A 10,144-nucleotide genomic window follows, 5' to 3' on the forward strand; every position below is an offset into this window, starting at 1 on the left:
AGTTATGGACAGCGTCACATGAGGGGACATATCAGTGAAATTTTTTTATCATTTATATTGCAAATTTTAAATCGGAGCTGATCTCCCTGAGGTAGCACTTAGCCTCAGGGAAATCTGTGCGCTCTTTCGCATGCATGAGCGAAAGAACGCACTCCCGGCTGAGGGGATCCCCCCCTCTCGCCCACACAGGGAGCGCATAGCACTTCTGAGCAGACGTCATGCTGGGCGGGCCTTAATTGGCCCGCCAATGTAAAATAGTGGTGTGCCCCCGATCGGAGGCGCCAATCGGAGGCGTGCCTGCCTGCACCCGCTCCTGCACAAAAATACCTGGAAAAACTCAGCAGGTCTGACAGCATCTGCGGAGAGGGATACAGTTGACATTTCGAGTCCGTATGACCCTTCATCAGAACTAAGACATATAGAAATGAGATGAAATATAAGCTGGTAGAGGGGGTTGGGACAAGTAAAGCTCGATAGGGGGCCAGTGATAGGTGGAGGCCAAGAAGAGACTGCCAAAGATGTCATAGACAAAAGGACAAAGGGGTGTTGACAGTGGTGATATTATCTACAGGATGTGCTAATGGGGACATTAAGGGTAGCAAGCAGGACAAGCTAGTGGCAGGTGGCCCTAGTGGGGGTGGGGTGGGGGGAAGCGATCGAAATGGGCTAAAAGGTGGAGATGAAAAAAGAGATCGAAATAAATGTAAAAATAGGAGGGAAAAGAAAAATATATTTGTAAAAAAATGATAAATTATTGGAAAAAGGGGGATCGGAAAGGGGGTGGGGATGGAGGAGAGAGTTCATGATCTGAAATTGTTGAACTCAATATTCAGTCCGGAAGGTCGTAAAGTGCCTAATCGGAAGGTGAGGTGCTGTTCCTCCAGTTTGCGTTGAGCTTCACTGGAACATTGCAGCAGGCCAAGGATGGACATGTGGGCATGAGACCAGGGTGGTGTGTTGAAATGGTAAGTGACAGGAAGGTCTGGGTCATGCCTGCGGACAGACTGAAGGTGTTCTGCAAAGCGGTCACCCAGTCTGCGTTTGGTCTCTCCAATGTAGAGGAGGCTGCATTGGGAGCAGCGAATGCAGTAAACTAAATTGAGGGAAGTGCAAGTGAAATGCTGCTTCACTTGAAAGGAGTGTTTGGGCCCTTGGACGGTGAGGAGGGGGGAGATAGAGAGGCAGGTGTTGCATCTTCTGCGGTTGCATAGGAAGGTGCTGTGGGAGGGGGTTGAGGTGTAGGGGGTGATGGAGGAGTGGACCAGGGTGTCACGGAGGGAATAATCCCTGAGGAAAGCTGCCGGGGGGAGTGAAGAGAAGATGTATTTGGTGGTGGCATCATGCTGGAGTTGGTGGAAATGGCGGAGGATGACCCTTTGAATGCGGAGGCTGGTGGGGTGATAAGTGAGAACAAGGGGGACCCTATCATGGTTCTGGGAGGGAGAGGAAGGTGTGAGGGCGGATGCGCGGGAGATGGGCCGGACACAGTTGAGGGCCCTGTCAACCACCGTGGGTGGAAAGCTTCGGTTAAGGAAGAAGGAAGACATGTCAGAGGAACTGTTTTGGAAAGTGGCATCATCAGAACAGATACGACGGAGGTGAAGGAACTGAGAGAATGGGATGGAGTCCTTACAGGAAGCGGGGTGTGAGGAGCTGTAGTCGAGGTAGCTGTGGGAGTCGGTAGGCTTGTAATGAATATTGGTGGACAGTCTATCACCAGAAATTGAGACAGAGAGGTCAAGGAAGGGAAGGGAAGTGTCAGTGATGGACCACATGAAAATGATGGAGGGGTGAAAATTGGATGCAAAATTAATAAATTTTTCCAGATTCAGACAAGAGCATAAAGCAGCACCGAAGTAATCATCGATGTGCCAGAGAAAGAGTTGTGGGAGGGGGACTGAGTAGGACTGGAACAAGGAATGTTCCACATACCCCATAAAGAGACAGGCATAACTCGGGCCCATGCGGGTATCCATAGCCACACCTTTTATCTGGAGGAAGTGAGACGAGTTTAAGGAGAAATTGTTCAGTGAGAGAACAATTTCAGCCAGACGGAGGAGAGTAGTGGTGGATCCTTCATGTTTGTTTCCCTGAAGACAGATCCTTGGCACATTGTCGCTGGTGATTCATCCTGAGCCATTTTGTTGGTGGTTTCTGTCAATGGTGGTTTGCCATTGCCTCTCACTCTCAGGGACAGGTGAGGAGGCAGGTTTCAAGTCTACCTCAGCCGAAACAGGAATCAAACCCAAGCTGCTGGTGTGAATATGAAGCACTTGCTAGCTATCTAGCTAAGTGAGCTAGCCAGCCCCCTCAGGGAGTCTCAAAGTGTTTTACAGTCATTGCAATAGTTTTGAAATGTATTTTCTTGGTGGATAATTTGCACAAAGCAAGGTCACACAAACAGCAACAAAATAATGCAGTTAGGGGTCAAAAATTTGATCTCACCAGTGCCTGTTTTTTGGATGCTACAAGTGTCTTTGGAGGTCCAAGCTGGCATCTGTGGCCGACTCATGCACCTGTGGGGTGAAATGTGCTGAATGCCATATTGGTGTCGGCATTAACAAGTGCATAGTGAACTGTGGTATGCAGAACAGACAGCTCATGTCTTCAACCAACATGCAATGCTAATTTGACGGCAGTGGTGCCATTTTGAAGCTCAGAATTCCAACAATGCACTTTCTTAACCTAGCATATTGGGGGGAAACTCTCCGCTGGTTGGAGTCATACCTAGCACAAAAGAAGATGGTTGTGGTTGTTGGAGGTCAATCATCTCAGTTCCAGGACATCGCTGCAGGAGTTCCTCAGGGTAATGTCCTCAGCCCAACCATCTTCAGCTGCTTCATCAATGAGCTTCCTTCCATCATAAGGTCAGAAGTGAGGATGCTCTCTGATGATTGCACAATGTTCAGCACCATTCATAACTCCTCAGATACTGAAGCAGTCCATGTCCACATGCAACAAGACCTGGACAATATCCAGGCTTGGGGTGACAAGTGGCAAGTAACATTCATGCCATACAAGTGCCAGGCAATGACCATCTCCAACAAGAGAGAATCTAAACATTACCCCTTGACATTCAATGGCATTACCATCACTGAATCCCCCACTATCAACATCCTGGGGTTACCATTGACCGGAAACTGAACTGGACTAGCCATATAAATACTGTGGCTACAAGAGCAGGTCAGAGGCTAGGAATCCTGCGACGAGTAACTCACCTCCTGACTCCCCAAAGCCTGTCCACCATCTACAAGGCCCGAGTCAGGAGTGTGATGGAATACTCTCCACTTGCCTGGATGAGTGCAGCTCCAACAATACTTAAAAAGCTTGACACCATCCAGGACAAAGCAGCCCGCTTGATTGGCACCACATCCACAAATATTCACTCCCTCCACCACCGATGCACAGTGGCAGCAGTGTGTACTATCTACAAGATGCACTGCAGAAACTCACCAAGACTCCTTAGACAGCACCTTCCAAACCCAAAACCACTACCATCTAGAAGGTCAAGGACAGCAATTACATGGGAACGCCATCACCTGCAAGTTACCCTCCAAATCACTCACCATCCTGATTTGGAAATATATCCCTGTTCCTTCACTGTCATTGGGTCAAAATCTTAGAACTCCCTCCCTAACAGCACTGTGGGTGCACCTACACCACTTGGACTTCAGTGGTTCAAGAAGGCCATTCATCACCACCTTCTCAAGGGCAATTAGGGAAGGACACTAAATGCTGGCCAGCCAGCGAAGCCCACATCCCATGAATAATTTTTTAAAAGTATATGTAAAGATAAGCCCAGCAACTACAGGCTAGTCAAGTTAACTTCGGTGGTGAGTAAACCTCTAGAAACAATAATTTGGGACAAGATTAATCATCACATGGACAAACGTAAGGGAAAATTGTGTTTTAACTAACTTGTTGCAGTTTTTGAAGAGATAACAGAGATGGTTGATGAGGGAAGTATTGTTGATGTGGCGTACATGGACTTCTAAAAGGCACTTGATACAGCATCACACAACAGATTTGTTAGCAACGTTATAGCTCATGGAATAAAAGGAGCATTAGAAACATGAATACAAAATTAGCTCAGTGACAGGAAACAGAGAGTAGGAGGCTGGAGAAAGGTTTGTAGTGGATTTTCCCAGGGGTCAGTGTTGGGACCCTTGCTTTTCCTGATATACATTAATGACCTAGACCTTGGTGTGCAGGGCACAATTTCAAAATTTATAGATGATACAAAACTTAGAAGCACTGTGAACCATCAGGGGGATAGTGTAGAACTCTAAAGGACATAAACAATTTGGTGGAATGGGCAGGCAGGTGGCCGATAGAATTAAATGCAGAGAAATGTGAAGTGATTCATTTCAGTAAGAAGAACACAGAGAGATACTATAAAATAAAGGGTACAATCTAAAGGGGGTGCAGGGGCAGAGGGTGCACATGTGTATAAGTCATTGAAGGTGGCGGGACAGGTTGAGAGAGCAGTTAATAAAGCATACAGTATCCTGGGCTTTATTAATAGGGCTTAGAGTACAAGAGAAAGGAGGTTATGTTGAACTTGTATAAGAGACTAATTTAGCATCAGCTGGAGTGTTGCATCCAGTTCTGGGCACCACACTTTAGGAAGGATGTGAAAGCATTGGAGAGAGTGCAGAAAAGATTCACAAGAATGGTTCCAGGGATGAGGAACTTTAATAACAGAATGGAGAAGTTGGGTCTGTTTTCCTTGGAGAAAAGAAGACAGAGAAGAGATTTGTTAGAGGTATTCAAAATAGGGTATGATTGAGAATGAGAAGGAACAGATTTAAAGCAATTGGCATATGAAGCAAAAACGGTGTGGCAAAAAACTTTTTCACTCAGTGAATGGATAAGGTCTGGAAAGCACTGCCTGAGTGTATGGTGGAGGCAAATTCAATTGAGGCATTCAAAAGAGAATTAGACAGTTATCTGAAAAGGAAGAATGAGCAGGTTTATGTGGAAAAGGCAGAAGAATGGCACTAATTGCTCATTCAAAGAGCTGGTGCAGACACAAAAGGTGGTATAACCTCCTCCTGTAACAATTTTGTGATCTCAGGAAATTTGTCTTTACAGGAAGAGCGATGAATGCATGGAATAACTCCCAGGGCAGAATGTTTCCCTACTGGGGCAGGGAACGGGAATGGAGGCTGATTCCAGGTCATGAACCCAACCCCAGAGGAAAGCAGTCACTCTTTGTGATTTTCACAGGTGATCTCCTTCAATCGGCCTCGAGGCGGGTTTGCCATCCAATTAAGGATGGTGGGCAGGCTATAGAAGCTGGAGGGCCAATCAGAGGCCTTCTAACTTGAAAGGAGCAGCAGGCTGTAATAGAAAGTAAAAGAGAGGGTGCTTCTCATTGGAGGCATCCTCTCTCCAACTTCTTAAAACCTTAAATAAAAAAATGAATCTTGCAGGTCACCATTGTGGGCAAGATGTGAACCCCCCCACAAGGCAGCCTGAGGTTGTTGCTGCACCCATGCAGGCAGGGAAGGCACCTAGGCCTGTCGGGAGCACTGACCCCCAACCTGCTATGGAGAGACTACCTTGAGGCTCTTAAACTAGCTTCCAATGCATGCAGGAACCTGGAGACCAACAGGAAAATCCCAGTCGACTTCCTGTAATTGGCCTCAATAGGCTCAAAGAGCCATGATGCCTACCCGCTGCTTGTGGGCATTTGGACCTGCTGCCCCACCCCTCAACTCCATTTCTACAAGTCTGGCAGATCTGGGGAATGGGGAATGCTAGCCAGCAAGGCTGGTTTTAGCTCCTGCCCATCTCTAGGCCCGACCCTAGCCCCAGCAGCGGCTCAAAACTCTGTCCCAGACTCAGGAGGGGAGTCAAAAACATGGAGCCACTTAAGACACTATTTGGGGAAGGGGAGGATACTTCTTGAACTAAAATGAGTGACAACTTTCATCATTCATAATTATCCTGTGATTTTGTTAATGATGTGATGATAGACTGATACATAGTAATACACATTTACACAGTGACACAAAAGGGCGATGTTACGACAGCCCACCTTGCAGAAATGGGGAGCGTCACCTTTGAGCAGATGGGAAATCTCTTGCCATCCCTCTCCAGCCATTGCAGGTGCTGTGACAATCTTCCCTCGGGTCTTGCATTGGGTGGTCCGAGTGCCCACCTGAGGCCTTGTAATGTGTAAATGAGGGTCTGATGACATACCAAGGAATCTGATGACCATTTTAGGACGGTGCTGGGCATCCATTCTCACCTGGCAGTGCAGCTGAAGAGGAGGCTGGCAGGGTAGTTTGACTGTATTTTTTGAGGGAATGGGAAGCGGGAATGCTCCCCCTACCACACCTCATCCCCACCCCCACCACCAACACCCCACCGCCACCCCTGTCTACATCAAATTAGCCTGAATTGTTGCACTGGCTTCCCCTCCCCAATCACTTCCCACCCCTTCAGCGAACAGACTCCAACCATTCTCTCCCCCTCTCCCTCACCTCTTTGCTCCCCCTATATCCCACCGCCCCTCTCTCCTCCTACCTCACCCTCTCCCATCTCCCCTTTCCTCTCTCCCCTCTCCCCATGCCCTCTCCCCTCCTCTCCTTCCTCTCCCCCTTGGATTATGATGTGCTGTGCTATGTATCTATCCAGGTTGAAGCGGGCTGACCAGATTTATCAAAGCAGTAATGTTGAGGGTACAGACTAAAGGGAAACTCTTTCGAGTTACCAACAGTCACCGATTGCAACTTCTTTCGAGTACAATCACAGTTCTTGGTTTTCCAGGAGTGGGACATGAACCCACAACCCTCTGATTCAAAGGCGAGGGTGCTACGAACTGAGCCACAGCTGACACCTCCCAGACTAAAGGGAAACTCTTTCGAGTTATCAACAGTCACAGATTGCAACTCTTTCGAGTACAATCACAGTTCTTGGTTTCCGGGAGTGGGACATGAACCCACAACCCTCCGATTCAAAGGCGAGGGTGCTATGAACTGAGCCACAGCTGACGCCTCCCAGACTAAAGGGAAACTCTTTCGAGTTAGCAACAGTCACAGGTTGCAACTCTTTCGAGTACAATCACAGTTCTTGGTTTCCGGGAGTGGGACATGAACCCACAACCCTCTGATTCAAAGGCGAGGGTGCTATGAACTGAGCCACAGCTGACAAAGTGCAGCAGGATTCAATGGGGAGTAAATGAGTTAACAAGAAACAGATTATTGGAATGGATAAAGGAGAATTGTAATTGCCTGAAATCCAATGTAGAGGATCCGGTATTTGCTTCTTTCTTTCCAACTCATGGCTTTCAATTAATCTGGATCAGAGCTGAGACTAGATGATAAATTGCACAACACATAAGCTCAGGCAACAAACACAAACCATTATTAGGAAGCGAGGAGAAAAAAGAAACTCAAGACAGCAGTAATCCGACAGCAATAGTGGCCCAGCTTTAAAATTTAGCTGTGCCTCATGCATTAACCAGCCAAATAAAGTCAACGGTTAATCTATTAGCAGCAAGTTATTTCACTTTCATTTGCTAGTTCTCAGGTTTTGTCGTTTTGCCAGAATTCGTTGTATCAAATAGTTTTCTATGATCCTGAGCAACCCTCCACTTCCCCACAATCTCAGTCATTTGTAGGAAGCCAGGGATTGAATGGGAACCACTGCTACTGCAAAGCTGGGGCTCAGTGGTTGCGGCTTCACCTCAGGGTCAGAAATTTATGGGTTCACATTGCAATCCAGATTTCAGCACAAAATCTAGGCTGACACCTCAGTGCAGCACTGTTGGAGGTTCTGTCTTTGCTACAAGGCCTGTCTGCCCTCACAGGGAGATGCAAACAATCCCTTGGCACTATTCAAAAACAGCAGGAAAGTTATCCCTGGTATACTGGGCCAGCATTCAACCTCCAACCAACATTACTTAAACAGATTATCTCGCATTGCAATCATTACAGTGACGTTGGCCGATGCATTCACTACATGACAACAGTGACTACGCATCAAAAGTAAATCATTATTTGTGTAGTGCTTTGGGCTGTCCTGAGGTCATGAAAAGGTTATATAAATGCAAGTTCTTTCTTACTCTGGCTACAATCCATGTCATATTGTCTCATGTGATCCTCAACTTTGGAAGGTTCTAGAAGAAGCATTTCTCTTGACGTGGCCTAGCCTATAAATTGTTAAACAGGTTTATTAAGCAGTTGCTCAATAAGTGAACAGAAGTGGTAATGTTTTAGATTGACTGCAGATACAGGCTTAAATATCTGCCCTCAGGATCTACAAAAAGAACAATTAGATGCATTTGAGGCATTAAATGGTAATCCAATTTGAAGCAGACAAAAATCCTTGAGTATTAAACTCTTTATGCAGCTTGTTGCTGACAATCACAGGAATCTCTCTGGCCTATCTTACTAATAGATTCCAGCATTTTCCTGACAATTAGAATCTTGGGAATTTTGGAAAATCATAACCAGTGCATCCACTATCTCTGCAGCTAGCTTTTTTTTAGAAACCTAGGATCTAGGCCATCGGATCGTGCGATTTGTCAGACTTTAGTTTCTTAATTTTTCTCCAGTACTTTTTTTTCCAGTTATATTACCTTAAGTCCTTCACTCTTATTAGCCCCCAAGTTACCCTCTATTTATGGTATCTAATTTATGATCTACAGTGAAAACAAAATATTAGTTAAATGTGTTTTCCATTTTCACATTCCTGTCTCTGCCTCTAAAGCACCAATTTTACTTCAGCCACTCTCCTTTTTATATACTTTAAACACTCTTACAATTTGTTTTGTATTCCTAGTTAGTTTACTCCCATATTCAATTTTTTTTCTCTTGTTATCAACCTTTTAGTCAACCTTTGCTGGTTTCTAAAACACTCCCAATCTTCAGGCTTATTACTATTCTTTGTACTGTCACAAGCCTCTTCTTTTCATCTAATACCATCCTTAACTTCCTTAGTAAGCTAGGGATGAAAATGTCTTGCTGATTTCCTGTTTTTCAATGGAATGTATTTTTGTGGAACATTTTCAATTTTTAAAATGTTTCCTACTATTTATTTATCACCATGGCTTTTAGTCTATTTACCCAATCAACCCGAGACAGCTCTCCCCTCATATCTATGTAATTGGCCTTGTTCAATTTTAACATTCTTGTTGGGAGCTGGAGTATGTCCCCTTCAAACTTATTGTGGAATTCAATTGTATTATGATCACTATTTCTCAGTGGATCATTTATCATGAGTTTACTAATTAACCCGGCATCATTGCACAATAATAGATTTAAAATAGCATTATCCCTAGTTGGTCCCACAATGCATTGTTGCAAGAAACTGTCATGAAAACATTCTGAAAACTCACCATCCAGACAACATCAGATTGGAAAATAGCAACTATAACTCATTTATTTAAGGGAGGAGACAGAAAGAAGGTGAGTACAAGCTAGTTAGCCTAACACCTGTGCAGTGCCACAGGATCACTTCTGGGACCTCAACTATTTACAATATATAAAACTGACTTTGATGAAAGGACCAAATTTATGGTTGCTAAATTCACTGATAACACAAAGCCAGGTAGCAAAGTAAATTGTGAGGAAGCCATGAAGAGTCTAGAAAGGGATTTTAATAGGTTAAGTGAATGGCCAAGAAATTGACAGATGGAGTACAATGTGGGGAAATGTGAACTTGTCCATTCTGGCAGGAAGAATAGAAAAGCAGCATATTATTTAAATGGAGGGAGATTGCAAAACTCTGTGGTAGAGTGATCTGGGTGTACTGGTTCATGAATCACAAAAAGTTAGCATGCAGGAACAGCAAGTGATTTGGAAGGCAAATGGAATGTGCTGCTTATTGCAAGGGGAATGGAATATAAAGGTAGGGATGTTTTGCTACAGTTGTGTAGGGTGTTGGTGAGACCATATCTAGAGTGTAGTGTACAGTTTTGGTCGCCTTATTTGAGAAAGGATATAATAGCATTGGAAGCAATTCAGAGAAGGTTCACCAGACTGATTCCTTGGATGAAAGAGTTACTTTATGAAGAAAGGTTTGACGGACTGCATTAGAGTTTATAAGAATGAGAGGTGATCTTATTAAACATATGAGATCTGAGGGGAGTTGACTGGATGATGCTGAGAGGATGTTTTCCCATGTGGGAGAG

This window comes from Cetorhinus maximus, chromosome 13 (assembly GCF_964194155.1).
Source record: "Cetorhinus maximus chromosome 13, sCetMax3.hap1.1, whole genome shotgun sequence".
Lineage (NCBI taxonomy): Eukaryota > Metazoa > Chordata > Chondrichthyes > Lamniformes > Cetorhinidae > Cetorhinus > Cetorhinus maximus.